This window comes from Papio anubis, chromosome 19, assembly GCF_008728515.1.
Source record: "Papio anubis isolate 15944 chromosome 19, Panubis1.0, whole genome shotgun sequence".
Lineage (NCBI taxonomy): Eukaryota > Metazoa > Chordata > Mammalia > Primates > Cercopithecidae > Papio > Papio anubis.
Window position 1 is genome coordinate 20,429,497 of NC_044994.1, and position 24,613 is coordinate 20,454,109.

The following is a 24,613-nucleotide window of genomic DNA, read 5'->3' on the forward strand; positions in this document are numbered from 1 at the left end:
AGTTTATTTCCTATTTGTTTTAGAGCTTATTAATTTTCTCTTCTGCAGTATCCAAACTGCCAATGGCCTATCCTTGAGTTCTTATTTTTTTAGATATTTATTTTTAGCTGTGGGTTGCACACTTAAAATTTTCTCGTAACTTCTGATGCTACCTCATACTTTTTCGTCATTTTTCCATTATTTTCTTTACTTTCTTGAACTCTGAAGGAATGCTTTTCAGCTTGCGGCAGTATTAGCTCACTTGAGGATCTGCTTCTACAATATGATTTTCCCAGGGGTACTGGTGCCATGGTGTTGTCCCCTGGCCTGCAAGCACACGGAGTCGCTTATAAACAGGACTACATTTTCTCTGTGAAGCTATACAGGCTCTTCAGTGTTTTTTCCTGGAAAACTCCATAAATGCTTTCTGGTTGAACTAGTTATTTATTGAACACCTATTCTTTAAGGCACTGCCACAGACTTAAGGAATTACAGAAGCATAGGATATGATCTCGGTCTTGTAGAGATTACAATCAAATTAAAGATAGAAAACAGCATACATAAAACAATTACAGAATAACTAAATGTTAAGTTGCGTGAAAGTAACTCTAAGGGTAATAGTTCAGAGAAAAGAGACATTAGCATGTACTACAGTAACAGACATAATTATAGTAGTAATCTTGAGAGAGAACCCAATTCTTCCATAATACCTGCCAATATAACTTGTGTAGCATGTCACTGAGAGTAAATCGTCTCTTCTTTTAGCAATAACTTGCGTAGCATGTCACTGGGAGTAAATTGTCTCTTCTTTTGGTCAGACTAAGTCTCTCATTATCATACAACAACAACAGTTGCTGATAACATTAGGACCTTCCACATTTCTAATGTGTATTTCTGATTTTTATACTTCTAATAATGCTGATGTTAAATTTGAATCCATACTGGGGGCCCTAGCCTCCTCTGATTTTGTCTCTTTTCATGTCCATCACCAGCTTGTTGTCTTTATATGTCTGCCTTTTTCAAACTGAAATGTGATTAAATTAATTGGTTTAAAAATACACTGTGTGTCATGCTGTGAATATTGGGTTTAAATACAATTGCAGTAGGTTGCACTAATTAATTAATTGGGTTTTATTTTACAAGCTTGGAGTTAAGGATGCTTGAACATAATATGTAAATTTATGCAGAATGTGCAAATCAGTATTTTGATTCAAGCATCCTGGCACACAGAAAAAAATAAAACACTGAATATAGAAAGTATGATATAAGCTAGATTTATTTATCCTATGGGTTGAATTGTCACCTAAGCAACTCCAAATGGAGGCTGGGTTGGGTGGGGCTGGTGTGTAGGAAGATGGACCAAGAAACTTAAAAAATTCAAAGTTAATTTATTTCAAAATTTATATAGCTCAAATGACTAAAGGTAGGAAAAAGGGTATTGATCAAATGAAAGCTTTTCTGGGCTGGCTTTGAAGTACCTGTTTATATCTTAATTGATAGCTCCTCTTTTATTTATCGGTCCTGGAGTTAACCTCGATTGTATCCATTCACTCAACTAGTATTTAATGAGTTGCCATGGTGTGCCTTGTACTTGTGATAAGATTAGAAGATAGGAAGATTAACAAAATGCAATTCTTCTTATTGAGAATCTCATAACTTGGGGGGTATATGTGTATTCATAATTAATTACGATGCATTGTGATGATAATGCTAATAAGTCCCAGGGTTGCTGGCAGTTCTGGCTTGAAGCAGTGTTCCTTCCATTCCTGGAAATATAGTCTAGTAATCAGAAGTAGGATCTTTACTTGATCAGCTAAGAATGCATTCAATGAGAAGTATCAGAAAACCCAACAATAGTGGTTGAAAAAACAGGAGTTTATTGTTCCCACACTATAGAAAATACTAAAGTAGTGGTCACAGGCATGAGTCCAGTGGCTCAGTAATGTCAGTGCTGAGGTCTCCAAGATTTTCTTGGTCTTTATCTTCAAGGACCAAAATAACTGCTTAATTCTCATCCACAATTCTGCTTGAAGACGCAAAGAATGATGGAAGGAGAAAGTGGAAAGGGTCTTTTTTTTTTTTTTTTTTTTTTAGGTTTCCACTTTTGTTCAAGAATGAGGCCCCTCTCCTCTCTCAGTCAGATTTCCCACTTCCTCCATTAGCCAGATCTGGGACACATGTTTAATTTTAAACAATCACTGGCCGAGCTCGACACCAGTGCAGTGAATGATTTTCAGGTCATGATTTATCTCCTGCAGCTGGTGTTGCTGTCCCTCAGATCAAGGTCTCCCTCCACCTGCTATCTTAACACTTTTTTTTTAAACCAGAGATAAAGACAGATGGTAATGGCTTTTATATAAGGAAAGCACTGTGTCTGCCACAGCATTCACTTTTTAGATAATGTTATTGATATTTTATTAGAAGTAAGTTCGTAACCAAGAGCAACATTTCTTAAGAACCACTTTCCTCCTTTCTCCTGTTCAACAGTGTCCTCAGACTCAAGCAATTGCTCCAAAGCCTTTCTGTTTACCCCTTACTCTCACATTCCCACCCAAACCCAACTAACTCTTTGCTAAAACCCTGAAGTGCTCTCTCTTGGCAGTTGTCCAAATTCTCTCAGTCTGTTCAGAATCGTGCTGCGATTCTGATCTTCTATTCACATCATCTTTTCTTCCACCAAAAAAATGTGACTGGTGCTTCCTTCACAGAAGCCTCATTTGGTGTTCCCAACACAGGAGGGAATATGGAAAAATGTAACAAGTTTCTAAACTCTGACGGCGTTTCTCAAGAAATTCAGCCTACTGCTTAAATTCTGCTCTATAAAGGATAATCCAAGAACTCGTCAGAAAGTATCCTTCTTACGTAAAAAGAAAGAAGGGCAAAAGGTAAGGATACAGGAAAAGCAAGGAATATTTGCATATGAATAATTTTACTCTTGTTACATGACAAGTCCTGCAACAGGTGTTTGAATGAATAATTAGCACAGAGAATAAAATAACAAGTTGTGAGAATGGGTTACCGACCTTTAGGGGTATAAAATGAAATGAACGCAGGGGATATGGCAGTAGGAATGGAAAGGTTCAGTGAAGACAGGATCAAGACTGTGGGGTAAAATATAGCAAAATAATTTGCGTACAACTTTTCCTCTAAATTTATTTCCTCCTCCTTCTTCTCTTTGTCTTTAAGTCCAATTTTGTTTTCTTATTCCTCTAACTATACCTCAATCCATGAATATTTTCTAAATTAAAAACATAAAGAAATTGTTAGATTTCAGAATGATTTCTCTATTCACTTTGCCTCCCCTTACCAGTTTTTAATGAGAGCTTATTACATCAAAGATGTTTCTAGAAAAAGAAAGAATAATTGCATGATAGCCCCTTGTTTCCTATCCTTCACACTTTGAGATACACCCACTCTTAATTAATGAAGTTAATTCATTTAATTTTGGCTCCACCGAAGCATGATATCTTCTTGGGTACCAGGCTTACCACCATTCTAATTAAGGTAGCAATTTTTTAGAAATTTCAGACTAAGTTTAGAATCTGGCTTCAATGAAGCTCCGAAGCCCTTCCTTTTCTCATACTGGGCTCCATGTATCTCTTCTATCTGGCTATTCTTGAGCTGTATTCTTTGTAATAAATCAGAAACCTAATGAGCATCATGTTTCTCTGAGTTCTGTAAGTCATTCTAGCAAACTATCCAACCAAAAGAAGAGTTCTTAAAACCCCCAATTTATGGTTGGTCAGAAGGACTGGACTTGATTGGCATCTGAATTGGAGGCAGGGATGTGGGACTGATCCCTTTAACTGATGGGATCTGATGCTAAGTGTCAGAGTTGAATACAATTTTCAGACATTCATCTGTTACCTGCAGAATTAGAGAATTGCTTGGTTGTGGCAAAATCCCTATACATTTGGTATCAGAAGTGAAGTGTTCTGGAAGTATTGAGTATTGTGATTTAGTGTATAGAGGAAAATAGTTGGTTTTTCTTGTATAAGTATCAAAGCCCTTCCAGAGTTCTACTTAGCTGTCGGTGAAACCAAACCAAACCAACAGACCAAAAACCATTTATATTTATCTATTTCCTGCCATCTATACAAGCGCTGTTTTTTCCAAATGATGCAGCCTGCTAATTCTCTCCTCTTTGGCCATGTGGGTGATGCTGTCAAAGCACCATGTGTACTGTAGTTATCAGGCATGTGTTAAGTTTCAAAACTTAGGTCCTCCCAAACTCCAGAAAACACAGACTTAAGGTGGCTTTTTAAAAGCGTTTCTCTTTTTCCTTGGGATGAAGGCAAAGCACCTCTACCACTTCCCTTCAGTCCTTCATCAGTCCACTGCAAGGAACTGATTTTTTCCTAGAGGAGGCTGAGGTCATTGACATATTAGGAGTGCTGCATGAATGAGGCAGCAAGTTCAAATTCCCTAAGCATGGTTTGCATGGAAGGCCTGGCACTGTATATTGGAATATTGCAGGGCTTGTCACTTACTGTTTTGTCCTAAACCTGTGGGGTCTCAGACAGATCTGAAATAGAGTGAAGTGCATTTTGACCTCCTATATTTTTATGTCTTTATGCTAGGCACTATGTCTAACATTGAAGGTAAAGTTGAGGAAGCCTCACTTCTTGCTTTGTAGGAATGTATGATTTAGGTAGTTGAGTCAGATATCTAAACAGATCATTAAAATGCAAGTCAGAGAAGCTGAATTGAGGGGTACTGGACACTTCTTACTCTGACCACTGCTGCAGCAACTGGCTCTGGGGAGACTTTGTCCAGCTTTGTACAGGCACAACTTGGCAATGCCCATCTGGGGACCATGTCACCTATGGGGCCCAGTTTCTCTGAAACCTCTGGTGCACAATGCCCTCAGGAACCTGCTTGATACAAGAGTATGTTCAACAGAAGGAGTGTTCTGTGGGTGGCCTCAGTCACTTTTAGCTCTTTGTCTCTTTCTTGCATATTATATGACGTCTACAGGTACATTGACATCTAATTTCAGACAAGTTGTCCTTAGGGTCTAAATTTTTCTATAAACATCTCACCTGTTGCATCCTGTGTGTGGAGTTCACACAGGTGGTCCCAAAGTGCTCAAATATTTAATAGAACATTCTTTGAAATAAATTCTAAGTCAATGTTTTTTATAAATTAAGGCAATTTTTTTTTTTTTTTAATTGAGGCAGAGTCTCACCCTGTCTCCCAGGCTGGAGTGTGGTGGCACGATCTCTGCTCACTGCAACCTCTGCCTCCCAGGTTCAAGCGATTCTCCTGTCTCAGCCTCCTGAGTAGCTGGGATTACAGGCATACGCCACCACTCCCATCTAATTTTTGAATTTTTAGTAGAGATGGGGTTTCTCCATGTTGGCCAGGCTGGTCTTGAACTCCCGACCTCAGGTGATCTGCCCGCCTCAGCCTCCCAGATTGCTGGGATTACAGGTGTGAGCCACTGTGCCCGACCAAAATATCTTGTTAGTGTATCTGGTATGGTGCTTTATCCTACTTGTGATTCCTTGGGAAATACTAATTGATCACAGAGTATGTGGCTATCACCATGCAAACCTGGAGTAAAATAAAAGTTTATAATTTGTGTAACCTGTATAATTTAATTGGAGAGAAAAACATATACATTCCAAGTGCTTAAATAACAAATTAATATAAACTGAGTCGTCGTGAGGTTAATAGTAAACTAGAACGAGATGATTTCAGCCTCTAGGATAGGGGAGTCATTTGTTATCAGAAGTGAGCAGCATAACTTTACTTATTCCTTACAAAGAAACTCCTAATGCACAGAACTTTTTCTTGGTCTGTTCATATTACTTTCGTTGGCTGCAGTAAATAAAATAAACTCAGAGTTAACAATGTTGGTGTTAAGGTTTTAATTAGATTTCAATGTTTTAAATTTGATCTCTGTTTTGCCATTTTCTGGTGTGTTATGAAACCGTATGTAGGAAACGATAAAGCATGTTTTCCATCACCAAGACTACAGACCCAAAGTGTTATTCTGACAAGTAAGGTTTGGTTTTACAGAAAAAAAAAGAATTTCCCCACCCAAGAATCCATTTACCTAGTAGAATTTCTTTCAGATAGACTTCTAAGTTTCAATTCATTAATATGCAGATGATTCCACTGTCCAACTGGGGAATCAGCAAAGAAATGATACCTTATAGCTACTGAAAAAGTTTTGTTCCCATTCACTAGAACTTGTAGCAAACAAATCCTTAACTAGTTCATTTGTTGCAGATTCTTTGGAAGATTTCATTGGTTCTTTCATGCCCAAACTTTTGGGGGAAGATTTCTCTTTAGGAAAACATGTAGATGACCCCAAACAATTCAGAAAAAAGGCTATTTCACATTTGATAGTTTCTGGGTTAAATCAATGAATACTTATTATGCTTCTGATTTTGAGCATCAAACTTGCCAGTATGAGAGACATGGAAATATAACATCATTCTTAAGAAACTTACTGTCAGATTGGAAATGCAAAATACTAAATATAAACAAATAACAAATAATAAAACAGCATATGTTTGGGCAATGCAACTGATTTTTTAAAAAAGACTTGAATTTAAAAAAAAAGACAATTTTAGGTTCATAGAAAAATTTAGAGGACGGCACAGAGATTTCTCATGTAGACCCTGCCCCCAAATTTACATTGCCTCCCAGATTGTTAACATCTCCCACCAGAGTGGTACATTTGTTACACCTGATGAACTTATGCTGATACATTATTATCACCCAAAGTCCATAGTTTACATTAGGTTTCTCTCTCAGCGTTGTGTATGGGTTTTGACAAATGTATAATGACATGTATCCTCCATTGTAGTATCAGACCAAATAGTTTCACTGCCCTAAAAATCCTGTGCTCTGCCTATTCATCCCTCTCCTTTCCCTCAACCCCTGGAAACCATTGATCTTTATACTGTCTCCATAGTTTTGCTCTTTCCAGAATGCCACATAGTTGGACTCATACAATATGCAGTCTTTATAGATTGTCTTCTTTTACTTAGCAATATGTGTTTACATTTTCTCCATTTCTTTTCATGGGTTGATAGGTCATTTATTTTAAGTGCTGAATAATATTCCATTGTCTGGATGTGCCCTTTTATCTTTCCATTCACTCTCTGAAGGACCTCTTGGTTGCTTCCAAGTTTTGGCAATTATAAATAAAGCTGCTACAAACACCGGTGTGCAGGTTTTTGTGTGGATGCATTTTAAACTGTTTTGGATTTAAAGAGTGCCATTGCTAGGTTTTATGGTAAGAGTATATTTAGTTTTGTAAGAAATTGTCAATTTTTTTCCCAAAGTGGCTGTACCATGTCACATTCCCACCAGCGCAACACCAAATGCTGGTGTTAGTAAAGCAGGTGAGCCAAATATTTGGAGGGGCTTGTCTTGAAAACACAGTTGCCTTGCTTACTGAGTCTTGAAGTCAGGTCATGTTAGATCTCCAACTTTGTTCTTTAATATTGTGTTGAGTCTTTTGTCACTCGATATAGACCTTACAATTATTTTTCCAAGGTCCCCACAATAACTTGCTGGAATTTTGATTGTGATTGCATTCATTCTACTAATTAAGTTGGGAAGAACTGCCATCTTTGCAGTATTGAGTCTTGCTATTCGTAAATATGGAATATTTCTCCATTTATTTAGTTTTTTGAATGTTTTCATCAGAGTTTTATAGTTTCCTCATATAGATTATGTACGTATTTTTCTAGGTTTATATCTAAGTGTTTCATTTTGGGGGTGCTAATGATATTATATTTTTAATTTCAAATTCCACTTAGTTGTTGCTGGCATTAAAGGAAAGTGATTGACTTTTGTATATTATCCTTGTATCCTACAGTCTTGCTATAATCAATTATTAGTTCTGGGAGTGTTTGGTTGATTCTTTTGGATTTTCTACATAGGCAATCCTGTTACCTGTAAACAAAGACTGTTTTATATCTTCCCTCCCAATTTGTTTAGCTTTTAGTTCTTTATTTGTCTTAAGACTTCCAGTAAAATGTTGAAAAGAAATGACGAGAAGGAAAATCTTTAATAGATTTTCATTAATTCCTCTCCCTTTAAAAAAAGTAGTCCAGATATTTATAGCCATGTTGCATGTGTAAGTTAATGAGAATGCAGAGATTAGTTGCGTCTGCAAGTGGGAAGGGGGAATTTCCTGGGGGAAGGAACCTAAGAAGATTATTGTATTTGAATAGGGTGATGATAGCAGATGAAGCATTCCAGGCTAAGAAAGCCACATGAGCAAAGACATGATCTGCAGTTGAGCAAAATAAGCAGATTAAATGGGAAGGGGACCAGTATGACTAAAGCAGAGACTGCTTATTTTAGGTTCCTGGGAATGAGGTCAAGGTGGGAAGGCAGATTAGGAAGGGCCACTGGTCACATTCAGATGGATTCATGGGTTTATGTGTTCATATCTTACACACTGGAGAGGCATTGGGAGTTAATTGAATGCTAAAGTGGCTTGGTGAAATGTTATTTTTGGAAGATTAATACCTGTAGCTCTATTATAAATGGGAAGAGTTAAGCCACCTAATCTGATTGGAAAGATGTAGGGTAAGGACGGCAGGCTTCAAAATGGGATATGACTATCCTGGGATTCCATGGCAACATTTCAAGGGCATTGTTCTGGGGGAAATTGATTTCAAATCCTGAACTTTTCTTTGTACTTTTTCCTAAAACTGTTCTGTGGTTTGAGATGTCATGCTGATTCTCAGCTCCACCTCTTCTTTCACCGTAACCTTCTCCCACTTCCAAAGGCACAGTTGTTCTCTCCCCAATCCAGAGTCTCTTTCTGGTGCATTGCTCTGGGGTGGAAAATCCTCCTGCATATCAAACAAGGAAACAATTCAAAATGTCACTGGTGTTGAGAAAGTGAAAGCCTCTAATAAAGGAAATGGCAATAAATCCTTTTCGAGATATGTGGTTTCTAATGCATTTCTTCCAATACAATGTAAAAGAGAAACTAATCAGATGGATGACTATTAATTTTTGATTTCAGGTAAGGTATAATTTTTTTTTTACATAAAATGTAAAGGCATTTTAAATAACTGAGTGCCACTGCTTTGGGGAAAAAGGAAGAATTTTATTCCTAACAACTTATTTATGTTTAATTCTATTAATAAAAAAAAAAACTTCAGCCGAATTAAATTGAAAGGAGTTTGAGCAATGAATGATTCGCGAATCAGGCAGTCCCAGAATCACAGCAGATTCACAGAGACTCCAGGGCAGCCACACGGTGGAAGAAGATTTATAGTCCCAGCTACTCGGGAGGCTGAGGCAGGAGAATGGCGTGAACCCGGGCGGCGGAGCTTGCAGTGAGCCGAGATCGCGCCACTGCACTCCAGCCTGGGCGACAGAGTGAGACTCTGTCTCAAAACAAAACAAAACAAAACAAAAAAAAGGGAAATGATGTTCAGGAATCGGAAGTGAGATACAGAAACAGTGAGATTGGTTACAGCTTAGTGTATGTCTTATTTGAACACAATTTGAACACTCAGCAGTCTACGAGTGGTTGAAGTATGGCCGCTGGGATTGACCAACACACAGCTATTGTTACAGGTGCATGCTACTAAGTAAGGTTTTCAATTTTGTCTGCCTATTAAGCTAGGAAATGATTAGTCCACAAGGACTCAAATATAGAAGTACAGAGTCCTTCTCAGGCCGTATTTAGTTTGCTTTAAACACTATATAAAAGAAAAAAACAGAACTGATGCCTCTTACTTTAGCAGTAATTAATACAGATTCACAGATATATGAACTAATTTAAAAAGTTTCATCTATCTCACCAGATATGTAAGTCTGCTAATATTTTACATTCTATGTTTACTGATTATCAAAATATCAAATGTATTTGTTGGTTTTATGAATTATGATAACAAAAATGTTAATTTAACTAAAATATTAAAGTGTTATGGTCCTGAAAAATAAAAATATGTGGATAGGTTGCCAATAAAAGACTTCATGAATAAAAATATATTACATTAGAATAAAATTCTGCAGTAAAATGGAATGAAATATAAACCCAAGGAGAAAAAAGATTGATATAAAAACAATTTGTTCATGTGTTTTTTTAAATGGATAATGGAGGGTATCAAACTTCTCTGATAATTTTCCACTGGATACATTTAAATGAGCTAGGTACCAGTTTTATTTAAATAGCCAACATTTACAATATGCCAGCAATTATATGCAACTACTTCAAGATAGTTTAAAAATTTTAGATGTCAACTAAAAAATGTGTGTGACTTTTCAAATTATTTTTGGAAGTCTGTGAGCAAAAATACTTGAAGGGACGTCTCTTGAAAATGCATTTGCCTATCATACAGTTTTACTCTTTTATTGTTAAAAATAATAAAGTTTTATAAAAATGCCCATTATTGCTATTTTTCATCAGATTTAGAAAATACCAATTATTGTATTGGGTAGCAATAGGGGAAGGGGGCTGATGGAGCTGAGGTTCCACAGCCCCTATCCACGTCTTGGCAGTTAGCAGAGACACGAGGATGGCACGACAGAAGATGGAGTCTGGGACACACGTGATCGTGATGACTCTTTCTGCTCTTATCATTTGACACTTTTTATTTAATATCCTTTTCAGTTACTTTTCTTTTCGCTGCTTTATATTTTATCTTCCAAACTAAATGCTAAGATTTTTGAGGGCATGGTCTTTTTCTTGCATTCTTTTAAATTTTTTTCCTAAAGTGCTAATATAACTCCTGACATACAACTATACACAAAATATTTGTGTTTATTTAAATCCTTTCTTATTTCAATAGGAGGACTTAAACTGATGATTGGTGGAGGCATTAAAGGAGATGATAGAGCCCAAATAATTCCCTGATCTTCAGCAATAATTAGGATAAAGATGATACCTAAAAACAGGAAGATGCTTAGGATAGAGGGCTTATTTGGATATACAGAATTTGAGATGAGTTTGAGGACTTGGCTGGCACTGATCTATAGATACCTCTTAGTAAATTGAAAAAGATGTCCCCTCTGTGTTGATAAATTATACTTTTCTCTGGAGGAAAAAAGCACCCTTCCTCCAGGTGTATACAGTCCTATGTCAGGGTCCGGAACTGTACAGTCCTAACGCGGTGCCTTTGCAGAGTGCACAGATTGCCCAGCTATAGTTGTACCTCAGTGTGAGATAGATAGTTGACTGTTAATCCCAGTTTATCTATATGTATTTGCTTTATTCAAAAGCCGAAAACTTCATCCTGGCAAAAAAAACCCATTAAGTTGCACTACATTTCTTTTTTCTTTTTTTTTTTTTTTTTGAGACGGAGTCTCACTCTGCCGCTCAGGCTGGAGTGCAGCGGCCGGATCTCAACTCACTGCAAGCTCCGCCTCCCGGGTTTACGTCATTCTCCTGCGTCAGCCTCCCGAGTAGTTGGGAGTACAGGCGCCCGCCACCTCGCCCGGCTAGTTTTTTGTATTTTTTGTAGTGACGGGGTTTCACCGTTTTAGCAAGGATGGTCTCGATCTCCTGACCTCGTGATCTGCCCGTCTCGGACTTCCAAAGTGCTGGGGTTACAGGCTTGAGCCACCGCGCCCGGCCTGCACTACATTTCTACATGAAATTGTGAGTATGAGTTCCCCACTGAATTCACTTTACCGTTTGCACTCAACTGCATGTAAGCTTTATGTTGACAAGTTATGGAACTTCGGAGATATGCCTGGCTCCAAACATATGCAGTATGTATTTTATCACCCTGTCACAAACTCTTCTTCCCTTTTTCTCTTGTTACGCCTAAAATTCACAATATCAGAGCAGGTCAGTTTGTATTTGACAAATGCTGGGGTTTTATTTACAAAATGCCATGGCTAAAAAACACACATTTTACTAGGAAAAGAAGAGAGATGCCATGAATTAGCTTATTTATCTATGAAAGAATTGTACTTTAAGGAATTTGATCCTTAACAATAAAAAATATCATTCATTCATTTATATGTTTGTTCAGCCAGCAAACCATTAATATCTGTTATACTCTAGGCATTGTCATTGGTGTAAAAAGAAAATAAAAGAAGGAAGACAAAGTTTTGTTTTGTTTTGTTTTACACCAATAACAGTCTCAATCTAGTGAAGGAGAAATATATTACATCAACAGTAATACAATACAATGTTTACATGTCCCTTATACAAGTATGTACAATGCATTGGACCATGAGGTAAAATCTAGGAAAAACCAATTCTGTTACATGGAGAAGGCTCCTCAAAGAAAACAGTATCTGAGTTGGTTGTGGACTGAATGTTTCTGGCTCCCCAAAATTCATATATTGAGCTCCTAACCCCCAACATGGTAGCTTGTGGAGATGGGGCCTTTGGGAGGTAATTAGAGTTAGATAAGGTTGTGAAGGTGGGACCTCATGATGAGTCAGTGGCCTCATAAGAAGAGGAAGAGAAGTCTTTCCGCATGTACCAGGAAAGGCTGTTTGTGCACACAACAAGGAGATGGTTGTCCGCAAGCTGGCAAGAGTTCTCATCAGAACCCAAACCTGCTGACACCTTAACCTTGGACTTCTAGCCTCTAGAACTGTGAGAAACTAAATTTCTTTTGTTTAAGCCATCCAGTTTGTGGTATTTTGTTAGGGCAGCCTGAGCCGACTAAGATGGGATTTAACTCTGAGGAAGCCATAGACTTTTTCTTGTAGACCTGTGATGCAGATCTCCCATTTGACCCTGTGGATCTGCTCTCCATCCTTCTCTACCTCGTTCTCCGTCCCACAGATGGACCCATATGGGTGACACCTACAGCCGCCCTCCCTGTGCTCTCACTTCCACTTGGCAAGCCCTGGGCAGAGATGAGAGGGAGGGTGCAGAGTGAAGGTGCGGTATTTCCTTCACAGGCTTCTCCCTGGCAGGGTTACCTTTGGCTGGGTTCCCTCTGTCAGGGCTACTTCTGTTGACTGTGTCTCCTAACCTGCCTTCCCTCCAGATGGCAGATCTCCACGACTCTCTGCTTCTGGCTTCCAGCTAAGCTACTGCTACCTTTTTTGTCTCTTCAGGTCTAGTGATGGTAAACCTCCCCACCTCATTGCTAACCCCAGGGTGCTGCATTATGTCTTTTGGTTTATCTACACTCTGCCTACACAGTTGTAAATAGTCCCTTTAATAAACCCTACTCAAAGCATCCTAATATGAATGCACCATCTGTTGCCTTCTGGGACCCTGACTGATACAGACTGTAAATTGTGTGAAGATGTGTCTGTCTAGCTCACCCAATAAATGTTAGCTATTTTTATACCACACTGTGATAATATTTTGAAATGTAAGTAATATTTTTTCTTCCAATATTGCTTATTATCACTTTACTGTTTCCAATTAGATCAGCTAGGCTGTTGATTTCACTGCTTTATTGAAAAGTTTGTTATAGCTATAGCAGAAAAAAAAAATCTTTTGGGTGTAAAATGAATAGATGCCAAAAGACTGGGTGCTTAGGAAAAACTCTAGGTAAGAGTAAATGAAGTTGAGGAGCATTGATGGAGTCTCCACTGGTGGATCCTTCAGGAGGAACATTGCACCACCTCCTCCCCCAGTGACAGTACATTTGTGGTAGGAGAGGGTGGACACAGCCTCTGCAAAGAACCAGGAATCTATAGGAATCAGTGAGATGGCAGGATCTCAGAGAAGAAACCACTATCTGGGTGTCTAAGCAGAACTGTCAGAGATTGTCTCACAGTCTTAGGATGATGCAGAAGTAGCAGAACAAATATTTGAGTCCCATAAGGGGCATGGAAATAGCAGGGATTTTATCGACGCTGCCAGATGGACGGCCAAGGGCTAGATAAAAACAGTAGCATGAATGGGGGATGCAAGCATGCACTTACAAACACAAAGGCCCCTTTCCTGCACCTATGTAAGTGCTTCAGATCCAGGCCCAAGATGTTAAAAGAGGTGAATTCCTTAGTGGGTTGACAATGGGTTTTACCCACCAGCGACGTGGAGCTCAAAATAGAAAATTAATTTGAGTTTTAATAAAACAAAAAGTTTTATTTCTTGCATGACCCAAGTTGTAAGCATTGAGTCATATCTACTACACGTTATGATTGCTGTTATTAATAAAATGGGCAAAGATTGAGAGTTTTCGAGGTAGAAGTAGTAGTGTGTTCTAAGGCAAAGAGGTCAGGAAACTTCTAGTATGTGAAGTTGTGGAGGAGGTAATGTAGAAGGTAAGAGGAGAGCTGCAAGTTGGAGAATTGTGAATAATGTGAATAATGATAATGACTGTTTGCCAAGTGATTGCTATGAGAGAGACCCTCTGCTGATGCCTAGAAATTAATTATTGCATTTAATGTTTGCTATGTAGGAGACTCTTTGCTGATCACTAGAAATTCATTATTGTATTTAATGCTCTTGGCAATCCTTACTTTACAGAAACAAAGTTGAAACTAAAGGAGTTGGCAAGGGCCTAAGTCATGGAGCTGGAAAGTGGGGAAACTGGGTTGCAAGTCCAGCAGGGTGAACTGCAAAAGCCCAAACATGCCTTCTTGTAAAGCAACATGCCATTATCCCCAGACTTGAACTTGTATTAAGTAGGCAAATGAAAACAATATATACAAAGTTTATGATATGATAAGAGGTGTGCTTTAAAGGAGCATTCTGATGACAGTGTGGAGAAAAAAATTGCAGAGGTAAGGGACTAAAGGCAGCAAGACCAATATAGAAGGTTTTCTGTGGACCAGGTAAAGAGTGGGAGTGTGCTACTCTTTTTTCCTACTGCTACAAAGAACTACCTGAGACTGGGTAATTTATGAAGAAAAGAGATTTAATTGACTCACAATTCCAAAGGCTGTATAGGAGGCATGGCTGGGGACGCCTCAGGAAGCTTACAATCATGGCAGAAGGTGGAGGGGAAGCAAGCACATCTTCACATGGCAGCAGAGAGAGAGAGAAGGGGGAAGTGTTACACACTTCCAAACAACCAGATCTCCTGAGAACTCACTATCATGAGAATAGCAAGGGAGAAATCCACCCCCATGATCTAATCACCTCCCACCAGTTCCCTCCCCCAACCTTGGGGTTTACAATTCAACATGAGATTTCCCTGGGGACACAGAACCAAACCGTATCAAGGTGGCCTGAAGGGTCCTGAACTAAGGGAGTGAAGGAGTGAATAAACAGTATGTGGCACTACTGGGTGACTGCCTACATGAGTTGCAGCTAAAGATGAAGATGAGCCTGATTCTCATGTTTCTGGTATGTGTTACTACATGACTGACAGGTTTGCACTTGTTTGTTGATAATTTTTGCAAAAAATTGTGTAACTATATTATCACTGCAGTAATAAAGGAGGAAGGAATTGCTTCTCTAAGCTTCAAAGGAATAGGTGAGCTTCAAACTGGGACTTACAAAATGGGTAGAATTGGGACATCCAGTGATGCGAGAGGAACAAGGAAGAAGACGGGAGAAAACAATAGGGTAGGGGAGACACATTTGTCAAAGATGTGTTTCTTAGTAGGTTTAGAGTAGTTTTATTCAAACATACTTTGAATCATAATGTACATATTTACCGAAACTTATTAGTACTTCTTTAAACATAAACTATAGTAAGGTTTGTCAAAGGAATGCTGCATATTAAAAATAAGTGCCAGAAACAGTTAAAAAAAAAAAGCACCATGTGTGATTTTTCTGGCTCATGTAACTGCAGTTAGTGAATTTCCATTTATTTCAGAATTGTGATGACCAAGTTCCAGTTCGTATATAAAATCATATTAAAACAGAATTTCTTCTTAATCAAGCTAGTTATCTATTAAAATCAATCAATCAATCATCTGTCTACCTATCCATCTGTGTTGCTGATGCTCTTGGGTGTAGATCCTTGGAAGTATTGGTGAATAAATCTGGGTCCAACCTGGTGAATTCTATTTGTGTCTTTAACACCAGCAACAGTACTAGGCCTTATAGTGGCCACCTATTACGAGTCAAAGACTGTGTTGTTGGCTTTACATAACATTATTCTTGATCCTCCCCAAATCCTTGAAAACTTGATAGTATTCTCATTTGAACAGAGGAGAAATTAAGGCTCAGAAAGATTGTTACTTCTTAGTAGGCACTGAAGTTGGACTTCAAATCCTGATTTTCCCAAACCAAAATTCTGGTCTTTCTGTTTTCTATTACATTGTCTCTATATTGGTAAGCTGCCACATACCTTCACTGTGCTGAAATTGGAATAGATTTGTCACTAAAAATGTGAATCCGAAATTATTTTATGATTCTATAATATTTTCTGGTTTTAAAAAAGAACATTCTGTGAAAGAATAAAGCATATGTAGTTTTTTCATATTTCTGTTTCCCAAGGCAGAAGGAGACTATGCGTCTGGTAAGACAGGAAAAAAAAAAAAAAATCAAAAAGTGGAAAGGAATGGAGAACAGAGGCAATGCAGACATTGCCTCTATCTGCCCTTAACTATTCCAGCTAACAGATTTAGCGCCAAACTATGATTTTAAGCTTTATGCTGTGTTATGTGAAAGAAGCTGTGCTTCTTATTTATGTTTTTAAAAGAGTGGAATGTTTGGTTATTTTAAGAATTGACAGAAATTTCATAGCATCCATGATGAACATTCTTAAAAGGAGCAAAGAGACCAAAAATACATGCTTTTAGCAGATTTGGGGACTTCATTTTGTCTTAGCCTACAAATTCAACAGTTCAACTGAACTGTTCTGAATTCTAGGCTCTATTTTTGAGTTTGACTATCATCTGGAAATCATTTGTTATAAAGTATACAAAGGAACCCATTGTAAACACAATTTAGTTTCAGTGTGTAATTTCAGTACTAGCTTACAAAATTTGTTAAAACTTGAATAGTACAATATTGAATTGTGCTCTCTTTTTCTGATAAAAATAGGTATAGGTCAAATACTTTTTGTTTACTACAATAAGACTGCTGCAAATGCCTTTTTACGGCAGTGGCAAAAGGCAGTTAATTGTTTGCAATTTTGATAAATTTTCCCCATGATCTTTTTGACATTACTTGCATGACAGAAACTACTTGAGGCATATTATTGAGTTGCAATGTTCATTTTCTTGTATCACCCTGAGGAAGGGGAAAGGAAGTGGGCAAGAGCTGCTATAGAGGACGGAGAGTTTAGAATGTGAGCTGAGGTCCTAACCCAGGAACTAAAAGAGCAAAAAGGTTTTCTTCTGGATTCCTTCTCTACTCACATTTAAATAACTTACACATATCTCACATCAAGTGAATATATACACACACACATATACATATATATGTATATATATAATGTTGCTGTTTTATTGGGTCACTTTGCCTAAAATATTAAGGTAAAAAATAAAATGCAACAGAACAAACAGAACAAGCATCCCCATACCACCCATCAAATTTATTGTGCAAAATTTCCATCACATTCCAAATGTGTGTTTTATTTAAAGTTTGAGGTTACTAAAATTTTTTACTGACACTTTCCTGCAACTATTTTTTGTAAGTGAGACTCTTGTCTTTATGTAAAGAGGAGCAATAAAAAGATGAGCTGACATATGCACACACTTATTGTGACAGGGACCTGATGAGGAGGCTCATTCTGAACAGACTGTAAGTCAAAGAGGCAGTATGGAAATAGCAAGAGACCTTCAGAATTCGTAGTTTTGATGGAAGGGGCTAGCAAAGCCAAAGGAAAATTGCTAATGTGTCTTTACAAAGTTATAGGGATAGTTTAAATTAGTTGGAAAGTTTCTGATACTTGGAGACAAATCCTTTGTATTTAAAAGTCCATATGTTAAACTCAACAGGGAAAATTTTGCAAAGCTGGTGGTCTATGTGGTTTTGGGAAATAATGAAGCTGAAAAAATGTCCCTCTGTACTACTTCAACCCCTTTGGTATTACCTTTATGAAACACTCATGCAAATTTCGTAAATTTGACTGACATTAAATTTGTTTGATTTCTGTTAATTTCCTTGATATTAAGATTATGTTAATTTCTTTATGTAAAATGCTTCATGAGTTTGCATGCCATTCTTGCCCAAAAATGAAGCATATATCTCCTAGTAAACATACATAGAAATTATTTCATTTCTTACACGATACTGAGAAAGGATCTTCATCGCCTAAAATACATTCGTCTAATATAGTGTGATATAAGAGAGATCAAAAGAAAGGGATTTAAAGATAGCAAGCAGTTTTGGTGTCAAAAATTTGGAAATAGTGACTATTTCCTGGTAGTAGATCCAATTTGTCTTTATTGAAATGACAACTAGACACTTGTATAGGGCAAAGAGATGACAGCAGATTTAAAAATTTGCCATTGGTGCCAGTGTAGCTTTTATATGCAGAGATAAAAAGAATATTGCTCAGGTGGAATCGATGTCATGAGCTGTGGTATGCACATGTTAATTATGGCTGAAGTTGAAGTGAGATCATAATGAAGAATTGATTTGAAATAGGTTAAATTTGACAAGTAAATATCTGGGACAGAATGGTAACAAGTGTATATTTGATTTTGACCTTGGATTGAGCTTTGATGGCAAATAAAGTCCCCAAAATTTAAAGGAGACAGAAATGAAGGCAAAGAAAGGATCAGATGAAGATTGGAAGAACGGAGTGTAAGAGCAAGGAGCCTATAGAGTAGATTTCTGGAACACAAGGTAAATAGAAAAAGGTGGCAAAAGTAACAAAAAAAAGGGGAGCTCTAGATTTTTATTCCCTTTGGTCTGGCTTTCTTCTTTCTCTTTTTCCATTTCTTGATACAGTTAATATTCTTTTCACTAACTCTGTTGTGGTGGCCTGAGAGAGGCTGGTAGGATTTGCCCGCCTGAAACTATTGATGCATAATACATTATACGGAATAATATGCTTACTGTCCTTTGAGCCTTGACTTTCATTATCAGTGGAGTACTTTGATAGCATTAAGCTTCTTGATAGACATTCAGGAACGTGCATACTCTGCGCATGGTTGTATATATCTCTTTGTATATTTACAAAGGTTGCTAAGCTCCCAGCTCCTAGCCACAGACATAATCCTATAAAATCAAGTTATATTTCTTTCTGTTTAAAAGTTTTATCAAGCTAGATTTACCCTCCTATCAATTAGTCAAAAGAAATATATGTAATTAAGATTCTGAATTATATAAACTAAATCAAAACTATGTTTCTCTTTATTCTTTACATATAAATGAGGGTATATATTTTTCAAAGAATAATACTAGAATAATACTTTTGTCTGCTAAATGTATAACATTTTCATATTGATGGTAGGATCAAGTGCTGTCCATGAGAAGTGGATTACCTCAAACATATTAGTCAATTAGGAAATATCCAAATATTAGAAAAGAGACTGCCAAAATGGATGAAATTGTGTAGAAATGATATAAAAAGAAATCAGAGACTGTCATAAATTGGAATAATGCAAAATCAGCAATAAGAAATCAGCAAGTTAAAGTAAATTGAAGATAAAATAATTTAAATGAACCAAAATTGGGTCATCAAAATTGTATAGTGTTTTTTTTATGGTGAATAAAAATAAGCTTTCTCATCACATACATCATGAATTCATTAAAGGAACGTGCTTTAAATGGTTTGATTTATGCTGATAGCTTTGTGTTTATCTACCTACACTTTTGCAGGTTGCTTTTAAAAATTTCTGCATATACTTTTATGCTGATTGGCTTGGGTATGGGCTGCAGCTATAGTTAAAGAATGAGGTAAGGGAAATATTCCCTAATGGACAGAAACTCTGTCTTTGACTCTTGGTAAACTAGTCACATTTGCTTATCACAGCTAGTTAAAGGATCAAGTTACGAAAATCAAATCCCAGTATGCGGCATCTGCAACCTACCTTCTAGAAAGCTAATAACCAAGCAAAATAGATGATTTAAAGGAAAAAAAGAAAATAAAAATAATATTATTTATGAATCTGTTCTTTTATGCATTTCTTTTTTTTCATTTGTATATTTTCACAATTTTGATGATGTCCTTTTACTGATGGTGTTTGGCCATTTTAAGTGGAGAGTCATAAAGTAAAAATTACAATTTGCTTCTGAATTTAGTAACAAAAGAAATTTAAAATGCTTCATGGATGCTCAATTTAACGTTTTCCTCTTCGGCAGCTGCACTGAAAGATGACAACTATCAGATAGCCCAATAATGGTTACTATCTGAAAAAGGGTGGAATAAATATTTATTTTACAGTCTTATGCGTTTTTGAATATATATATTTTTAAAATCCAAGCTAATGTGATTCTTGGTCCTACTCTCTATTCAAAGAACTCTGCCATTGTCTACTCATGAGTCAACCACTGAATTGAGGAATTTAGCTTTATGTTATAGAATCCTCAGTAGGAATTTAATGGCAATAATGTAATTTCTTAAACAGAAACTGGCATTCAGAAAAACTGATTCATTTATGAAAGTTAGTTATAGAGCTACAGTCTCTATGCATATTTTCAGACCTGGGCTCAAGATATTGAATATCATCAGTGTTGGAGGGTATCTATTTAGTACAGTGGTGCCCAACCTTTTTGGCAGAAGGATTTTGTGGAAGACAATGTTTCCATGGACCAGGCATGGTGTGGCTTCAGCATGATTCAAGTGCATTACATTTAATGTGTACTTTATTTCTATTATTATTACATTGTAATATATAATGAAATAATTATACAAGTCACCATAATGTAGAATCAGTGGGAGCCCTGAGCTCGTTTTCATGCAACTAGATGGTCCCATCTGGGGGTGATGGGAGACAGTGACAGATCATCAGGCATTAGATTCTCATAAGGAGCTGGCAACCTAGATCCCTCACATGCACAGTTCACATTAGGGTTCATGCCTCTGTGAGAATCTAATGCCACCACTGATCTCACAGGAGGCAGAGCTAAGGTGATAATGTGAATGATAGGGAGAAGCTGTAAATACAGATGAAGCTTCACCTGCTCGCCTGCAGCTCATCTCCTGTTGTGCAGTCTGGAACCCCTGGTTCCCCCACCAGGGGTTGGGGACCGCAGGTGTAGTATATAGGCTCCAATTCCCCCTAGATATAGTCTTGATGTGAAATAAAACAGTGCTTTTCAAAAGACGATGTAAATCCATGTCCTTAGAAATCTTGTTGGGAAGCAGATTTGGATTCAGTAAGTCTGGGGTGGGGCCTCTAATTCTGCATTTCAAATAAGCTCCCCGGTGATGGCTGATGCTACGAGTCTGAGGTCCACCCTTTATATAGCAAAAGAATAAAGGTATTAGTTTGATTGTTCTGATGGGAAAACAAACAAACAAACAAAAAAATCATCCAAAATTCATTGATAACTGCTTTTAGAATATTCTTTTGTACTTATTTATGAGTTTATATTACACCTTGAAAATTTAGAGCACTCTAATTGAAACATTCAAGGAACAACCACAAAGATTTCAGAAACCCTAGAAAGTGCCAATAATTATCTAATATATTCTTCCTGATCATTTTGATTTCTTTCTTTTTCCTTTTCTTTTTTTTTTTTTGAGGAACAACACAATAATTTTATGTGCTGGTTCTTGAATATGTAGAGTTGACTTATTTTTCTCTTGGAATCTTATTTATCTGGTTTCCTTTTTATTATAAATTTTAAGTTCTTGTCTTTGGGAAGGGTTAGTTGGATTATTAACACTTTATAAGTTTTCTTGCTGTACTTAGTGTTAAAGATGATGGATGGATTCCCAAGACAACACAGAAAGATTATTTTGTCCATATGAAATTGAACTATATAAAATGATTCCAGGCTATGAGAGCAAGCAGTTTTGTAGAAGAAGAGAAGGTAGAAAAGGGGAGGAGTTGCTGCTTTCCTCCTGGATCTAAAGCCAAGCCTTGATGAAATTTTGAAATGGCAAAGTATACTTTTGGCTCTGAGTCATTTTCAAATATTCATCTATTTTTCAATTTTAGTATTTTCCCCATGAGCCCTAATGTCCTATGTATTCTAATCACCTAAGCCTTTATCAAAATAGGTGATGTCCAAGACCATGCAAGATGCACAGATTGTGCAGTGTACACCTCCCAGAGATACCATGTCCTGGAATTGAACAACATGCATCAGATATTTGTTCCAATGAAGAGTCTTGGACCCATTGCAAACCACTGATTTAGAATTGTAAGATGAAGCCAAAAGCTTTGCATTTCTAAAAATTGTAGAATTTGATGTTATGTACACTAGCTGACATTTTGCACTCTATAGAGGCCTGCTCCACTGAACATAATAGCTCTCCTGCAGCTCCCAAAATTAAAAATCAAACTTCCCTAACATAGCATGATGAGCTATTGGTGAAGTGACAAATCTACAATATTATCAAAAATATCTGAATTCTTAAAGAGAATTATTGTTAACGAAAATGCAACTCTACTTGGCAGAATTTTAGACATTGTGACAAAAGGAAGGGATTTCTGAGAGAAGTATATTTAGGAAGAAAAGAGATATGTTGGGGGCAGGTAGAATCACATAGACAGGATATTTATAACTGAGATTTTCCCTTGGAGTAAAATCTTCAAAGATGTTTCTCAAAAGAGAAACAACTTCCTCTTTTCCTTATGAACCCAAAGATTCCCTAAAGAGATAAAAGCCCCCCACCCACATACCATTGTGTATAGTTATTTTTGCAGTGATAAGGAAGGCTCTATGGGTGATAGAGATTTAGGGACAGAAAAAGCCACTTTTTTGTGTGTGGATGATTTGTAAGTCACGTAAGGGGCCATTTGGTTTTATGATATTACTGACTAAATCAGGATTGGGGGAGGATGTAGCAATTCTTTTGTTCCACAAACATCTACTTCTGAGTTCTTTCCGTGGGTTAAGTCAATCAAACATTTGTTGGAAATAACAGCATAATGTGGTTAGTAACAGTTTACAGTGTGTTTTTTCTTTCTTTTTATTTTCAGAGTCTATTGGTATGTGTTTAGATCTACTATGTAAAATATGCTCATGGTTAATTGAGAATGATTCATGGTTATAACACTATAATAGGGAGAGGACAGGTCTGAAGTTGACATGAAAAGTCACAGACTAAAGCCCGACTTTAATTCTGACTAGGGTGCCACACAGATATTCTCCCTTTAGCCTATTCAGTTCCTCCTCCCACTCTTCGTCTGTGAAATGGTGAAGTAATAACTACTGTGCAGCAGTGTTCTCTGGGAGTAATCAGTGTTTTTCCAAAGATGAAAAATAGTTTGTCCGTGGAATGAACAGTATTACTACTTTAATTTTAACCACATGCTGTGTATAAAATAGGTCATTAGGCAATTAAAAAAACTTAGAAGTGGAATATGATAAGATGCAGTAAAAAGGTGGTATTTTACAGACACAGTGAGATTAGAAGTTGAATGAGACAGTAAGGATCCTCAGAGGTCTGAAAAATTCAGCATGAGCTTTGGGTGTTTGATTTTATGAGAAAAAAATCTAGCCATTTCCTGAGAACGAAATATGAGGACCACTGAGCTCACTGATATGATCACTGATCATAGAACTCTGTGGATGGAAGGGACTCCAGAGGGAGGAGGAAAGAAAAGGTGAGAATCAAATTGCCTACTTCTTTCCAAAAGACATCAAGCATCCGAGGTTTCCAAGTTCTCCAGATGACTCACATTTGGTCGTAAGATGTGGCCTGTAAGGCAAGACCCAGAAATCCTAGAGGGAAAAGGTAAATGTTACCTTGAGTCTTCCATACCTGCCTTAACACAAAAAAGATCCTTTAAGATCTAGAGTGATATATATTAGAAAAGTTTCTTAGAAAAATAATATTTGCTTTAAACCCTCCTTGATGTAAGCCCTCACTGGTTCTTGGGGATAACTGGTGGGCAGAGGTTGGATTTTAGGAAAGGAATATTGACTAAAGCCAATGATTTGACTTGGACTTTGTTTTCCAATATATTTGGCTATTTAAATAAAAATTAATTAAATTTAAAGAAAATTAAAAATACAGTTTCTTAGTAATTCTGGCATATCTCAAGTGCTCAATAGTTACATATGACTAATAGCTACTGTGTCAAATGTACAGATGTAGAAGCTTTTCCTTACTGCAGAAAGTTGTGTTGGCCAGCATTGGACTAGACTTCTTTGAGCCAAATTACCTGTAATGAAAGGTCTTTCTACACCCTGCACTGGTTTCAAATCTTAGCTGATGGTCATGCTCCTCTTTTGAACCCCATGTTACAACAGTCTCACAGAGCCCTCATCTGTCACTTATCTTTTTATCCCTTTGAGCAAGAAAGAGTGGAATATAACAAATCTGTCCTGATCAGATAAAATAAAGAACTGGTGTTCTGAAATATCGTCACCTGTGCTCCAAATTTTAGAAATCTCCAGGATCTACAGTAAGACTCTTCATTTGAAATGGGGATCCAAAGGACTAAGGCTGCTTGCAGTAATGGGGCTCTTCTAATCCATCAGTCTGTCATACAGGCAGGTAAAGGAGGAAGTGCAGCTATTTATTCATTCCATGAACAACCATTTGCCTAGCAATATTTAGGCACAATGGAGAAGAACACCAGATTTGATCTTTGTTCTAAAGCTGTTTGTTTGAGTCTAAGGGCAGTGACCTACTGTAGGAAAAAAAAAACAAAAAACAAAAAAAAAAACCTAGCCTTGGCTTCCAGATAAATGTAGCTATGTGTTTCCGCTCTTTTATTTTGGAAAAGAAAAGAGCATCTGCCCCAA